The sequence below is a fragment of the Mustela lutreola genome, chromosome 10 (genome assembly GCF_030435805.1).
Source record: "Mustela lutreola isolate mMusLut2 chromosome 10, mMusLut2.pri, whole genome shotgun sequence".
Lineage (NCBI taxonomy): Eukaryota > Metazoa > Chordata > Mammalia > Carnivora > Mustelidae > Mustela > Mustela lutreola.
The window spans coordinates 55,751,799-55,768,434 of record NC_081299.1 but is presented as its reverse complement, the minus strand read 5'-3'; the positions used below and the strand labels follow the sequence as shown (position 1 = coordinate 55,768,434).

The 16,636-nt window shown below is 41.3% G+C and overlaps 1 long non-coding RNA gene across 1 annotated transcript; it reads left to right on the top strand.

Annotated features, from left to right (window-relative positions):
• The first annotated feature begins 1,841 nt into the window (after positions 1–1,841).
• Positions 1,842–13,537, top strand: LOC131809561 (uncharacterized). Its single transcript, XR_009345225.1, has 2 exons — positions 1,842–2,023; positions 12,592–13,537. It is a non-coding gene; the product is annotated as an uncharacterized LOC131809561 (long non-coding RNA).
• The last annotated feature ends 3,099 nt before the right edge of the window (positions 13,538–16,636 follow it).

Here is a 16,636-nt window from a genome sequence, read left to right as displayed (position 1 = left end):
TGATGGAAGCTGTGGACTTTGGATGATAATACATGTCAGTGTATGGTTGCCAGTTGTAACAAATGTACACTCTGGGGTGGGGTGTTGTCAAGGAGGAGTCTGTGTAACAGGATAAAGAGTTGCACGGGAACTTGGTGCTTTCCACTCAACTTTGCTATAACCTGATATTTCTTGAAAATTAGTCCACTAAAAGTAAAAAGGAAGAGACACACATATGAATAGAAACAGTACCTCTTCCTCCATTAAGCCTTGTTGTGGTAGCAAGCCATCTTCGGAAACCCTACAAGGACAGCCAGGTAAGGATGGATAAATAGGAAGTTAGAAGAACCTTAAGTGGTTAAGTTTCTGGATTAACCACCCTAATGCCACACTAAATTTCCCTACAATTTAAGCCTATATGGATTTTCTGTAAGTTCATATTAATATAAAACTAATTAATATGAATGTAGATAGACCCAGAGTGAGAGGAAATGAAGGGCCAGTGGCTGGGAAAAGCCAGAGTACAAACCAGCCTTCAGGTGACCTTGCTTCTGGTCACTGGCACTCTGGGTGATGTCTTCAGGGCCACACTTTCTTCCCAATATCCCTCTACTCCAGAGGAAGCCAAGATGAGTCTTGGGCCCTTTGGGGTCACTGTTCCTCTGTTCCCAGGAAGACACTCACTCTCTGATTTTGTTTAAAGTCTCCAGAGGGCAGAATCCTAAAGACCTAAGAGGGAAATCATCTCAGGCAACGTTGTGCCTCCTGATGGCCAGCACCCCCACTACACATTTCTTTACATGGGCTCTCACATGGTAAGTGCATATGGCACTTGCCCACACTTAGACCCCCATAGAACCCCATGTAGAATCACATAGGTATATCTATTGGACAAATATTGTGTTAGGTGCTGTTATAGCTCCATAATTTGAGGACGAAATGAATAAGCAGAAAAGTTATAACCTTCCTTTTATTCTTAAAATTGCTTTCTATCTCTCATTAATTAATTAATTCATTCATTCTTAAAAACAAAAAAGGGCTCAGAAGAGCCTAAGAAAAAGTCTTTGTAAGAGACCCATGTACCCAGTGCATGTACTTACCAAAGACTGAAAAATAAGTTTTTTTTTCCCTTCAAGAGACAGCGGCTAATAAGAAAAAAGATTGCCATTTCATAAAAATAACTTAAAGTCTTAAAGGTCAAGTTTTAAAAATGATAAGATTAACAAAGTTAAGTCAGTTTATTTTGTTTGTTTCTTTTTACTTCAGACCTTCTCAGGATTTCTTTCTTACTGTTGTGAATCTCTGGTGAAGTGAATATAGTCTCATGAATATGAAGATGTCCGCATCTAATCTCCAGAATCTATAAACAGGTTTTCTTATACAACAAAAGGGACTTTGCAAAGGTGATAAAATTAAGGATCTTGAGATGGGGAGATTATCCTAGGTTATCTGGGTGGATCAATTGACCTAGTTAATAAGACTAGGAAAGCAACAGTTAGAGTCAGAAGGCCCTGTGACAACAGAAACATAGATTAGAGACAGCCACTTGGAGAATGGAGGAAAGAGCATGTCCATGAATATGGACAGCCTCCTGGAAGAGGAAAAGCAAGGAAATGGATTCCCCCTGAGAACCACCAGAAGGAATCAGTCCTGCTGATACCTAGGCTTTACCCCACTAAAGCTGGTTTCAGATTTCTAGTCTCCAGAACCTGTAAGAGACTAAAACTTTATTGCTTTAGGTCACCAAGTGTGTAGTAATTTATTATAGCAGTGGTAAAACACCAATGACCAAGGAGAGAGAATATAGTGAGTAATGTTTCCCAAATGATGATAGAGTATTCCTCTTTGGAAGGATGCCCTGCAGGATCAGGATGCTCTGACCACTTCTGGAAATGCTTCATTGAATGTGCTTCTGGAATCAATAACCCATCTTGTGGGGACCAGTGAAACCCTCTCCAAGTATGACACAAGTGCAGGACATCATTCGACAATTGATCATTCGATGATCACAATCATCATTCAACAATTCTGCTCATCAGACCTGGTAAGTGAGAAAGTGGAGTTTGCAGCCCTAGTTAGCCCATACTTAACTCTACTGTCCCCTCAGCCTCACTAAGCCAAGGCAGTCCATGACTACCTTAGTTACATGAGTTCCTAATGAAGGTTACAGAGGGTCCTTCAAGTTCCAAAGCCCTGTAGTCTCTAGCCCAAGGGGAAGCTCATGCCAGAGACTAATAGGCTTGCAACATTAGGACCAAACAACAGTAGAAGCAGCTGAAATGGTGACATCTCCACAAGAGGCATGAGGGGAGGCGCCACAGTATGGTGGAAAGAGCACTGGCTGTGATGGGGGTGGCCAGAATGTTTAGATACAGCTTCAGGTATGGTGTTTATAGCACTTTTTAGGTATTACAAGCTGCAGCTATGTGATTTGGGAAGTAACTTCTCAGACTATTTCTTCTCTTGTATGAGAATGTACCCATTGTTCTATGGGTTTGATGTTCTGGTGAGGAAACAACTGTAAAAGGCTTCTGAAAACCAAAAACTTAAATAGTATTGTTTTCCTTTTTAATGACAAACTTTTCTATATAAAGATTGTGACCATTTGGAAGGCACTCGCCCCCAAGGAAAGGAAAAGTACAAACAATTCTATAATTAGTCACAGGTTGAGTTGAGCCCCAAACAACCACAGTGCTGTGGTTGAAACCACAGTGGAAACCATTCGTGGGAGAAAACTTCAGGCATTGTGGACATGTTCCTTTCCAGATCCTGTACAGCATGGCTAACAACCAAGGAAAGGAGATCTACAGCTGTTCCAAATGTGGGGCTCTCCACTTCCATTTTAAAAACAAAATCCTCACTTTCTTCCTCTCCCCCGAACCAGAGACATCCTTATTTGTGACTGGTGCACCCATATGCATGAGCCAGCCTCCACTCCAGCCACCCACTCAATTCCAATGACATTTTCTTCACACCACCTGAAGTACCCACTCCTTGTCCTGTTCCTTGTCATTACCAGAGAACAAACCACTTCTAACCCCCAAATTCCAAGGAGCCCTTCTTCCACTGTACCACTGCCTTTTCGGTCCATTTTCTCTGATAACCCTATGTCTACAGTTCTGAGTCTTCATGGTACCTCTAATCCATCAACTCTTGTGGCATTTCTTTCTTCTGTGGCTTAGCTCAGAGGCCATCTTTATCACCACTCCCTTGCAAACATCTGAACACCCTTGCCCGACTCCTTCTGTGGTATTTTCCTACCCTCTTGGGACCAGAGTACTTGCCCCATCTGCCTTTCCTGTCCTGCTGATGCTTAGCTGGGACACTCCAGGACAGCTCATCTCTGCTTAAGGCTGGAACCTGCTGTGGATTAATTTCAAAGGTTCATGGTGAAGCCAGCAAAGTTTGAGCTTCAGGGCTTGCCTTGTATAACACCTTATATAACACTTTAAGATGACATTTTGAGGTTTCTTAAAGAAGTACCCCCAAATTATATAAGCTCTTCAGGTCTTCTTAAGATTAAGTCCACCCCTGCCAAGTGTTGATTATTTTGAATATAACCCCTGACCATCCCTCAAGCAGGTAGCAGTTACTTTAGAATAGATGTATGACTCCTACCCAAGGCTGGAATGATCTGGTCCCTGCCCATTTCTGCTCACCTGCCATGGTCCTCTTCACTCTACCCTCCAGCCACATTGATTTTCCAACACTTCCCAGATCATGCCAAGTTTGATGCCTCCATGTCCTTCACACGTCCTGTCCCCTCTATTTGAAATGCTCTTTTGTCACCCACCAGGCCTCTGCCCCTGACCATCCTCACTAAAGCAGATGCCTGCCTCCCATCCCTCAATCTCTCTCCAACCCCTCATAACACTGCAGAGTTAAGATTCTTCTATTTTTCTTTTAACTTTTGTCCATATCCTTCAGACAGCTATAATCCCTGCAAGTATAGGGATGGGAAAAAAACGTGATGGGATCTATATATTCACTATTGTGTCCCCAGTGCCTACACAAAAATATTTTGAGTGAATTATGAATGACACAGACTCTGTGGGATTGTTAATGAGGGTGTACAGCTCAAGGGAAGGTCTGTTGTGACCAGTTATGCTTCCCTCAAATTTTCCTTGCTTCCTTGCTTCCTTTGTGGTTAAATGTTGAGCTGGTCTCCCAGGCACATGGCCTATGGCAGGCTCCTTTTCTGGATTCCTGGAAAACCCTAAATGTTTCCAAGCCTCTGCAGGAAAGCATGAGAGTTTCATGGTGCTCTTGGCAAGCCACAGTACTCCATTGATTCCTTTGCTAGAGCAAATTGAGACCTCTCTTTTGTCTCCTGGATGCCTCCCTCTCCACCTGCAACTTTTCTTGTTCCCTCCATTTCTCCAGCCTCTCTAGGCCCTAACAATTGTCCCTATATCAGAGGATAGACCAGGGAAAGACATCTCTGGCATGACAACTGCAAGGTATACCACTTTAGGAAGTTGGAGATTATTGAACACAGCATGCAAAATTATATAAGTGTTCATGCATATGCATGTAAATGTTAATCATGTAAAATTTATGTTCCGATGACCTGGGGCTGGTAACCTTAATCAGGGGTTCCCTGAGGGAGGTAATTCTGACAACTTGCCTGGGACTTGAGGGATTCTAGGTGTGTTTGTGAAGAAACTATTTTGCAAGAGCAGGTGCTTTTCATTCCCACCATCAATTACAGTTTAACATCTCCCAAGCCCTTTTCATAAACAGGGCACTCCTAGGCACTATTAACCTGCTTTTGCCTGCCTCCTCTCATTACTTCCTTTTGTACAGTGTACATTTTTTATACACTTTAATATGCATTAATTCATTCCCTTCTCAGGCCAACTCTGCAGTGAGGAGAGTGTGTATTAATATGCTGCTTTTACAGATAAGGAAACGGGACATTTAGAAGCTACAAGGAAGCATATGACAAACACCAAAACATCTGCCTGGTCCTGGTTGGACCTTATATGCCCAATGATGTGTTGGAGAAAGTAGCTCAGGATAGAGGGGAAGGCCAGGCCTGGCATTCTAAACATCATCTCTGATCCCAGCTAGTCTCCAAACTAGCTTGTGATACTTGACCTCCCATCAGCTGCTTGTGTCGCTGATTGCTAAAGTGAAGCCATTGGACTAATAACAGTTTTTTAAAAAATTATTATTTCTTTTCAGTGTTCCAGAATTCATTGTTTATGCACCACACCCAGTGCCATGCCCTCCATAATACCCACCACCAGACTCACTTCCCACCCACCTCCCCTCCAAAACCTTCAGTTTGTTTCTCAGAGTCCACAGTTTCTCATGGTTCATCTCCCCCTCCAATTTCCCCCAACTCCCTTCTCCTCTCCATCTCCCTATGTCTTCTGTGTTATTTCTTATGCTCCACAAGTAAGCAGAAGCATATATGACAATTCACTCTCTGTGCTTGACTTATTTCACCTAGCATAATCTCTTCCATTCCCGTCCATGTTGATACAAATGTTGGGTATTCATCCTTTCTGATGGAGGCATAATACTCCATAGTGTATATATATATGGACTATATCTTCTTTATCCATTCATCCGTTGAAGGGCATCCTGGTTCTTTCCACAGTTTGGTGACTGTGGCCTTTGCTGCTATGAACATTGTGGTACAGATGGCCCTTCTTTTCACTACACCTGTATCTTTGTGGTAAATACCCAATAGTGTAATTGCAGGGTCTTAGGGAAGGTCTGTTTTTAATTTCTTAAGGAATCTCCCACACTGTTTTCCAAAGTGGCTGCACCAACTTGCATTCCCACCAACAATGTAAGAGGGTTCCCCTTTCTCCACATCCTCTCTAACACATGTTGTTTACTGTCTTGTTAATTTTGGCCATTCTGATGTAAGGTGTATTGTAATGGCCATTCTGGTATAAGGTGTTATCTCATTGTGATTTTTGGATGCCAAGATTCTCAACAAGATCCTAGCTAATAGTTTCCAATAGAACATTAAAAAGATTACCCACCATGACCAGGTGGGATTTGTCCATGGGATGCAGGGGTGGTTCAACATTCACAAATTAATCAGTGTGATAGAACAAATCAATAAGAGAAGAGAGAAGAATCACATGGTCCTCTTAATTGATGCAGAAAAAGCATTTGACAAGATACAGCATCTGTTCCTGATTAAATGATTCAAAGTATACGGATAGAAGGAACATTTCTCAACTTCATAAAAGCTATCTATGAAAACTCTTCGCCACTCTTGTTCAACGTAGTACTAGAAGTCTTAGCAACAACAATTAGACAACAAAAAGAAACAAAAGGTATTCAGATTGTCAATGAAGAAGTCAAACTCTCTCTCTTCACAGATGGCATGATACTTTATATGGAATACCCAAACTATACCCCCAAGCTACTAAAATTCATACAGCAATTTAGTAATGTGGCAGGATACAAAATCAATGACAGAAATCAGTTGCTTTCTTTTACACTAACAATGAAAATACAGAAAGGGAAATTAGAGAATCAGTTGCATTTACTATAGCACCAAGAACCATAAGATAGCTGGGAATAAACCTAACCAAAGAGATAAAGGATCTGTACTCAAGGAACTACAGAACACTCATGAAAGAAATTGAAGAAGACACAAAAAGATGGAAGACCATTCCATGCTCATTGGTCAGAAGAATAAATATTGTTAAAAATGTCTATATTACCTAGAGCAATCTGTACTTTCAATGCCATTCTAATCAAAATTCCACCAGCATTTTTCAAAGAGCTGGAACAAACAATCCTAAGATTGGTATGGAACCAGAAGAGACCTGGAATTGCTAAGGAAATGTTGAAAAAGAAAAAGCTGGGGGCATCATGTTGCCTGATTTTAAGCTTTACAACAAAGCTATGATCACCAAGACAGCATGGTACTAGCACAAAAACAGACACATAGACGAGTGGAACAGAGTAGGGAGCCCAGAAATGGATCCTCAACTCTATGGTCAAATAATCTTTCACAAAGCAGGAGAAGATATACAGTGGAAAAAAGTCTCTTCAATAAATGGTGCTGTAAAAACTGGATAGCTATGTATAAAAGAAGGAAACTCGACCATTCTCTTACACCATACACAAAGATAAACTTGAAATGGATAAAAGACCTCAGTGTGAGTCAGGAATCCATCAGAATGCAAGAGGAGAACATAGGCAATAATCTCTTCGACATCACCCATAGCAACTTCTTTCAAGGTATGTCTCCAAAGGCAAAGGAAACAAAAGTGAAAATGAATTTTGGGGATTTAATCAAGATCAAAACCTTCTGCACAGCAAAGGAAAGAGTCAACAAAACAAAGAGGCAACCCACGGAATGGGAGAAGATATTCGCAAATGACAATACAGACAAAGGGCTGATACCCAGGATCTATAAAGAACTCCCCAAACTCAGGGCGCCTGGGTGGCTCAGTGGGTTGGGCCGCTGCCTTCGGCTCAGGTCATGATCTCAGAGTCCTGGGATCGAGTCCTGCATCGGGCTCTCTGCTCAGCAGGGAGCCTGCTTCCCTTCCTCTCTCTCTGCCTGCCTCTCTGCCTACTTGTGATCTCTCTCTGTAAAATAAATAAATAAAATCTTAAAAAAAAAAAAAAAAAGAACTCCCCAAACTCAACACACACAGAACAGATAATCATGTCAAAAAATGGGCAGCAGACATGAACAGACATGAACTTCTCCAATGAAGACATACACATGAAAAAGTGTTCATCATCACTAGCCATCAGGGAGATTCAAATCAAAACCGCATTGAGATACCACCTAATAGTGGTTTTTTGTTTGGGCTCCCCATGAGGATCATCTGGGGAGCTTTTAAAAATTCCCATGCCCAAACTCTATCCCAGATCAATTAAATCTGATCTCTTGGGCTGGGATACTTAGATCCACCCATATTTGCTTATGTTCCCCTGGCTATTCAAAAATGAAGCTAATGTTTAGAACACTGGCTCCGAACTGAATGATCCTTTGGATTTTTCAATACACTGTAAACTTCCATCTAAAAATAGCTTGTAGACTCTGACCAATATAAACGTTCGCTGACTGAACTGTCCCCAAAGAAACCCATTTAACATTGCTTAACCAAACTTCTCCCAGTCATATGTGACCACAAAAGCCATTCCTGATGTGATAATTTCTAATGCCTTGTTAATATCCTACAGCACTAATGTACTCTGGAAAACCTTCCATTCAGGGTCCATCTTAAAAAAGAAAATAAAAAAAAGAAAAAGAAATTCAGGGGAGTCTGATTCTCTTAGCTGTTTGGGACTATAGATGCATGCCTTAGCAAACACTCTCCCACAGGCTGCTGGCACATCCTCAGAGGGAAGGATGGCTGCTTCTACTCCTCTTGTGTTTGGGTTCAGTTCTATAATTAGCATCCCTGTCAGCATGTTCTGTGGGTAGACTAAGAAGAGAGACTCTTCCAGAAATGTTTCATGTGTTTTAGATGTTTTAAAGAGCCAACCATGAAGGCAAAACCATTAAAGTATAAAATAAAGGGGCGCCTGGGTGGCTCAATAGGTTGGACATCTGCCTTCCGCTCAGGTCATGATCCCAGGGTCCTTGGATGGAGCCCCATGTTGGGCTCCCTGCTCAGTGGGGAGCCTGCTTTTCCCTCTCCGTCTTCCTACTGCTCCCCCTGCTTGTGTTCTCTGTCAAATAAATAAATAAAAGCTTTTGAAAATAAAAAAAAAGTATAGAATAAAATATAGCAGAATACATAAAGGCCCTAATGCAAAAGCAAGAAAGGCAAGATAAATACATTTGAATACATCAGACTTTGAAATGGCAGAAGACCCCACAGGCTAAAAAGAAAAATGTAGACTGAGAGGGAGTATCTGTAGCATACATAACAACTCAGAACCATGTGGAATATGTAAAGAAGCCTTCAAAGTCAATAAATAGACCAAATAGGAATAAATGAAGACATGAGCAGGTAATCTTCAAAAGAAGGACAAATAGCCAATGTGAAAAAATGTAAGATCTCATAGATAATCACGGGAAAACAGACTAAAATAATAATAAGACCTTGTTTTTCACACATGAGATTGACACAGGATGTAAAAAGATTGCTAACAGGTTCTCTTGAGAAATAGTGTGCAAAGGCAAACTCTCACATACTGCTGTTGAGGAAACAAATCAAAAAGGCCATTTTGAAGGACAGTCTGGAGTAGGTAATAAATTTTTTAAAAATTCACATTCCCTCTCACCCAGCAATTCCACTTCTTGGTCACTACTCTGAAGAATGGCTTGCAAGTACACAGGAAGACAGATGCAGCTTTGTCAATGCAAAATAATGCAAAAAAAACCCCCCAAAACTGGGCACAGTCTTGCCACCGAATGTCTGTATGTAAATGTGAAGAGACAATTCTAGAATTCCAGTGAACTGGTATGTGGTGGTCAAAGTGGACTGCTTTATCTACATTGTTTCATTTTTTTTCCTTTTTGGAGAGGGGATAAAATTGTCTTAGTAACCGTGCCTAACTCATAAAGTTCTAAGTATTAAATGAGTGGATAGATAGAAGCATTCAGTGTTTGTCCAATAGGCAAACAATGTCATTGTTAGCAACAGAGAACCGCACTCAACAGCTTCCCGTACCCTAGGAATGTCTTCTGGCCTCTGCTCAGCCATGGCTGTGGAAGGCCTTCTGTCACCAACCCTGGATTTTGGGGAGGCCTATCTGTAATGTCCCTTCCTCCTCCATTCACACAGTGATCCCTGAGTCTGACCTTCACCTTTCACAGTGACCGTGCGGGTGTTTGCTGAAGCCTCTGAGGCTGACTTTGTGTTACGGGAAATGTGAAGACATCACTAAAGGTGCTTGCTGACTCCTGGGTCATGTCTCCAAGAATGCTCATTTTCCCCTTCTCCAGGGAACAGTCCAGGCCCTGCCAGATGTGGGATGCGGGCATTAGAAGGTGAAGAGGAAAAGAGTGAAGGGGTATCATGTTTTTGTTTCAGACAAATTCTTAAGACTTTAGAGACAACCTTCTCAGCTTCTCTAAAATGCATGGATATTTAGCCCTGGAAGCATTTACCCAGCAACCAAAAGAAAATGTTTTTCCAATAAATGAATTATTTCTCACAGCACTCATGAAGCGGTGAGGGAGGGTGGGCAGGGACTCATTTTAGAGCGTGGTGAGTCAGCGCCACCCCAAGAAGGAAATGACATGGAAGCCTCAGTGGTGACTGGTTGCTGGGGGGATTTGGGGGCACAGAGAGACAGGCCCTAGGAACTGTGTAGTGTCCTACTGGACATCTGTTTGTTTGTTTTTCTCTCCAGTTGCTTCCTCAGACATATTTTCTTTCTTCCTTTCTTTCTTTTTTTTTTTTTTTTAGCTTTAGCTTTGCAAGAAACCCAGACCTTTTGGGTTAACCCTATCAGCCTTTCCTCCCTGCTCACTTGAAAAACCTCCTTCTGAATATGATGTAGCAGACATCTCTTCCATCAGCCCCTGAGGGAGGTTTTACCCAGAGATTTGGTCCTATTTCCTGCTTTTCTCCTTTTCCTCTCTATTAAGGAATCTCTGCAGGCTCAAATTTTCATTTTTATTCGTAGATAAATGGCTTTAGATATTCCTTGCAGACTCTGCAAGCCTGACACCGGGTAGTGACTTCCAGAGCTCTCATTCTCCATCTCCATCTGGCTGGATTTCTGCTGAAGTCCCAGCCAGCCTCTGGACACCAGAGTGTCAAGGAGTCTCCTCCTTATTTCTTTTCATCCATAGACCTCTCACCAGGTCTAATTCTAGTCCCACCTCTTCTTTAAAAAAAAAGCCTTTTAGGATGTCCCCAGCTAGATGGGATTTCCCCCTCATCTCAATCCTTATGGCATGTAACATCTGTACCCCTCAAACACACCATCATTTACGTAGTCTGTGAAGAATTATGGGGAACATAGAAGGTGCCAACAGATGAAGCTGTATGCATGTGTATGCATGTGTACAGAGAAGCATCTCTACCTTCTACGTGCATTACTAAGCAACGGGAAGGCAGAGATAAAAAAAAAAAAAACATGTCCTCTTGGGGTACCTGGCTGGCTCAGTTGGTTGAGCCTCAGACTCAGCCGTTTGTTTCATTGGCTCAGGTGATGGTCTCATGCATCATGGGATAGAGCCCCACTTTGGGCTCCTTACTTACCACGTAGTCTGCTTGAAGATTCTCTCTTTGTGCCTCTCTCTCTCTCTGCACCCCCCAATAAATAAATAAATCTTTAAAGAAAAATGTCCCCTCTTCACAGGCTTTTATGGTCACAAATTTAGCCACATTTTCTCCCTGTATACAAAGCCCTGATTCAATTGGATGGTTGGAAGTGTTACCATTGGTTCTTTTGGGGTCAGTTACACCTAATCCCTCAATTATTCAGTGTGACTCAGGATCTTTGATGAAACAATATGTATATAATACTTGAATCAGGACCATTTTTAGATTAATTCTTTGAAATAGTTCTATGGCATAATTTCCTTTTGGTTTATTTCCCCACTTTTTTTTTTTTTTTATTACTGTAGGAAATACCAGACACACAAGGCAAATAACCACAAAATTATGCAAAAATATATATTTAAAAGAAAATGCTACGTAACATACATATCTCATGTTAAATATACAGACTGCATGTAAACACTGAGAACCCTGGGGTGAACCCAGTTTCTAAAACCTGCTCACTTTGCTGCCACACTGCTACCCTAACACTCATAACAGACCATTTCTAAAACCTCAGATTTCCAATGTTAGCTGTCCTACCACTACTATATTTGTTTATTTTGATTTTATTTGTTTGATTTTGATTTGTTGATGTGTTAAGTTTGAATCTGCTCAGGAAGGAACTATCTCAGATTCTTTGTTGCCCTTGTCCACAAGAGGTTTCATATATTCAGGCTGAGCGGAAAATGCTTCCTGAGTTTAGAAGTGCTATCTGTACCACCTAGATGTGATTGGATACTTTTCAGGCTCTTTTCCTTTCGTTCAGAACTCTCAAACCTGTGTTTGGTTTTTTTCCTTGTTTATTTGTTGTTTAATGTGTTTCACTGGCTGGAACTCTCCCATCTTTCTTCCTTTTTAACTATGTTATACTCTCTTTTTTTTTTCCTTTGCTTGCTCCTCTAAAAGTCATTTTAGGTTCCCCTTCGACCATTCCCCTCATTCAGTCAATTTTAAAAAGGTTTCTCTCTACACGTAACATTCATATAGATGTCTTCCTTCCGCTTAAATCACTTGTTGTGAACATCTTGTATTACTCTGTCTCCCAGAATAGCTGGAGTCCAGATTGATATATCTTTCTCACACCTGCAAATGACCTTGAGGATCCCTAGGGCCTATATCACAGCACATAGGTGGTGATCTGGGAGGTCTGGTTCACTAGCGAGTCTTCCATAATTCTTTTCCTCTGAGATATGGGCACTTCAAGCCAAATGGGGAAATAGTATTCACCTACAAAGTAGCTCTGTTCTTTTTCCAGTCCCCTTCTCAGGTCTTAGACAAAAGTTTCTGGTGCAGTGGGTAGAACCAACAGAAGTGTGAATAGGATTTCCCCTACTGTTATTTCTTTTCCAATAATGATCTTGTGTCCCCCACCCAAACATTTCTTTTTCAACAGCCTCTCCTCTTAAAACTAAGCTCCTTCCATGAGGATCCTGAACTGATGGACAAGACCTCACATGGACTCATCTCTGCCAACAATACGTTTAAATAGCCATCTCCCGCCCAGTACAGGACTCTTAAAGGAAGTTCACCATATTTCATCTGTGCTAAGTATCTCACCCAGTACAATTATCAGGGGATCTCAGATGTAGAATCTTTTTTAGATCTGCCTTTTTCCCCTTATAGATGGAGGTATTATAGAATAGTGATTAAGAGGATGGACTTAAGAGCCCAGATACCTGCGCTCGCATTTCAACTCAGCCTTGAGCAAGTTTCTTTAACCTCTCTAAGTACCAATTTCTATATTTGTGGAATGGGGGGATGATAATATCTACCTCATAATGTTATGGGACTATCAAAATTGCCCATAAGCTGGATCATAAAGCAAGCCTCAACTGATTTTGAAGTATTGAAATTCTTTAAAGTATGACCTCTGCAAGTAAGATAGAAGTTAATGATAAAGTACTAGAAAGTTCCCAGAGGCTCAGAAGTTAATAATCTGTGGCTCTAATAACGTATTCAAGTTTTGTCTACTTGATTTTCCTACATGCATTTGTATACCTCAAAGCTGCCAAGCAGAGAAGCTGACTCAGTCTAACCTCTCTGATGCCTCCCTGAGCCATCCCACACAGAAAACTGGGTGATACAGGACACTCACAATCTTGGGCTTGGTCTTCCTTTCTCACATGGGAGCATATATTCACGCCACACAGGAGAGTGTCACCCCCCCTCTCAGTATACACATTTATATACACAATTAGGTGAATTTCCTATAATTTTCCAGATTCCAAAAGAGAAGATTTGTAAGCAAAGCATAGTTTAGCCAGTTCATGGTTTTCTCTTCAGTAGCTATAGGAATCACAAGAGGGCAAAACTGAAGATTAAAGACACTCTTTCTCCCATTGGCTGTTTTCTCCTGCTTTGTCGAACAAGGAATCATGGAACATCACATCCAAAACTAATGGTGTACTGTATGGTGACGAACGTAACAGAATTCAAATAAAAAAAGAGAGAAAGAAAGACACTATTTCTGAGTAGAACTCACAGGTTGGAGGCCTTACGGGTCAGGAAGGTGCTAGCTGACTGACTGGTGTGAACTGGAGGACTGTGCAAATTTTTCCAGCTTGCTAAACAATTTGCGTTTGGCTGGGACCAGGACATTTTGTATTCGCACCCATGCCCAACATTTCCTTCAGTATGTATGCTAATGATATATCTCCTAGGAAACGTGAGGGATTAATGATAAAAATGTGAATCATCCTCCAGGGTTATGAATTAACCAATCCTATTCTGCTCAACAAACATTTATAGAGCAACTATGTTTAGTTACACGGTGGGGTAGGGCAACAGTGCCATTCAATGCAAACATCCAGATGGACTTATTAGAGGAAAAGCATTGATTCTCAGATCAGTTTCACATACAGGCTGGTCTAAGAAATGAACAATAGATGTAGGGCTGGAAGTTTTATATTCTGGTCCAAGCTCTAACAATTTTTCACTGTGTGTCAGCAAGCAGTTTAATAACCTTGCTTGCTGTGGCACAACAAGGAGAGAGGAAACTAGTTATTTTCAAATAAGATAATGAATGTGAAAGCTGTTTTAATACAATTGAAAACACTCTTTGTGTAATGCTACGGAATGATCTCCAAGAAATTACTGTTAATTTTTTTTTTTTTTTTTGGAAAGGGAACAAAAAAGTGTTTTTTAAGCAGAAAGAAAAAAAAACCCACCATACATCTCTGGACTATTAATTGCATAGAATTTCTTTGGAGGTATAAAAAAAAAAACCAAACCTGGTTATATTGCTGACCTCTGGGAGGATTACAGTGTGGATGGTGGAAATGACAAGAAGAATTTTTAAGATAAGGAAGTTGCAACATCTAGAGGTTAGATAATTTGCACAAGGACACCAGGTAAATATTTCAAATAGCAGAAATTCAAAATTAGGTGGTCTAATCATAGAATTCACTCTTACCACCATGCCCCACTGCCTCCTGACCTTCTGAGGAGAGGGTGTCCATGCTGGATGGTTAATAACCTCTATTCTAAAGGCACACGTCAGATATCCAGCCATTATCTGTAGAATTCGGTCTAACAACCATTTCCCTGAACTTGTTTCCAGGCTGACGTGCTACCCTGGCTGAGAATATTGTTTTATTAAATTATACTTTCTTTCTCTGGTACAAATCAATACAAAAGCACAATGATTTCTCTGAGAACATGCATGGAACTCCTGCCCCAGGTCTGTTTCTTTTCCTTCAACATCATATCTCTGACAGTTAGAAAAGAATCACTTAATTTAAAAGGAAAGATCCTTCCTCTATGCCACTAATTGAAATGTTTGTGTTCAGAAGATGGAAAATGGGGCGCCTGGGTGGCTCAGTGGGTTAAAGCCTCTGCCTTCAGCTCAGGTCATGATCCCAGTACCCTGGGATCGAGCCCTGCATCGGGCTCTCTGCTCTGCAGGGAGTCTGCTTCCTCCTCTCTCTCTGCCTGCCTCTCTGCCTACTTGTGATCTCTGTCTGTCAAATAAATAAAGTCTTAAAAAAAAAAAGAAGAAGATGGAAAATGTCTTATTTAATTGGTTGGTGCCTTTCTGAAAGTCACTGTCTACCTCGGGGATCTTTGGCCAGACGTTGCTTGGCTCCTTTCATTTAGTTGGAGATATATGCACTGCTCTTTGGTTGTGGTGGTAGTTCGTGCATTCTTCTCACAAGGCCTCTGTAACTGCCCTGTTTTAAGCACCCATCAGTCCATTTTGGACTTCTTTCCAGAAACTTTCAATGTGACCTGCCTGTTTAAGGCTGGAACTGAAGCTGTTGTTCCTCTTGGGTTTAGTTGTCTTAGCAGACTTCAAATTGATATCCTTCTGGGTCACTTCAGGGAGCAAAGTCATGCCCTATTCCATCAAGGCCCACATTTTCTCAGCCTCCTTCTTGCTGTCATTTCATTTCCATGACACTGCAACCTTCTCCTTACTCCCATGGCCGCACCCAGGCCTTAGCATCATCATTCCGTTGATTTCCTTGATTTGCTAGACTTAATCCCATTGTGTAATCACAACCTCAGGAGCTTCTACTTCTCAATCCATAAAACCATTCCAGAATCCAGTCCAAGAATCCAATAGTAGGTAGCCAGTATCACAAGCTCAAACTGCCTTCCTGTGCAACCTGGATTCCAAGGTCAAATGCTTCAAACCTATTAATAGCATTCTCAGTTCTTCACTTGAACATCGTTCTGCATCAGCTGGAATGGCTGCCAGTCCTTGGAGAATCTTTCAAATCTGTGCCTTTGCTTCCACTCTTAGGCTGAAAGAGTAAAGCATATAAACTTCCAGATTGATGACTCCTTCCACTGAGTCCTTAGCTTATGAATCCCTTTACGGGGCCCTAGTAAGTTCCCTTTCCCACTCACCTTAGAGACTGTATTAAGCTTTGATAATCTCCTATTTCAGTTAGGATTATATTTGGGTACACATGACTCAAACACAATAGAGCAGTGACCTAAACTTGATGTAAGTTTATTTTTCAACTAGATAAAAGAAAATCAGAGATTGGCAATCCTGGTGTGCTATGGAGATACTACAAAGTCCTAAGAAGCTTGGCATCTGTCTTTCTGCTCTGTCATCCTCAACAGATTGCTTCTATCCTCAAGATCACCTCAAGACCCAAAATGGCTTCCTGGGCACCAGTCATCATGCTCTAGGCAGCAGGAAGGTAGTAGTCCAGAAGGGTACAAGGACACCCCAACGCCAAGTTGTCTCCCTTTAAGAACCTTCATAGAAGTCCCATATAATATTCCTATTAATATCCTGCTGGCCATTACTTAGTCACAGGAGCATATTTAGTTGTAAAGTAAAGTGGGAATGCAGTTCTTAGGCTGTATATGTTGGTCATCTAAACAAAATCAAGACTCTTTCTTAAGAAGGGAAGAATGGATTTGGAGTAAGAATGGATTTGGACTGCCTCTACCACATCTTCCTAAGCCTCCTACTCACACAC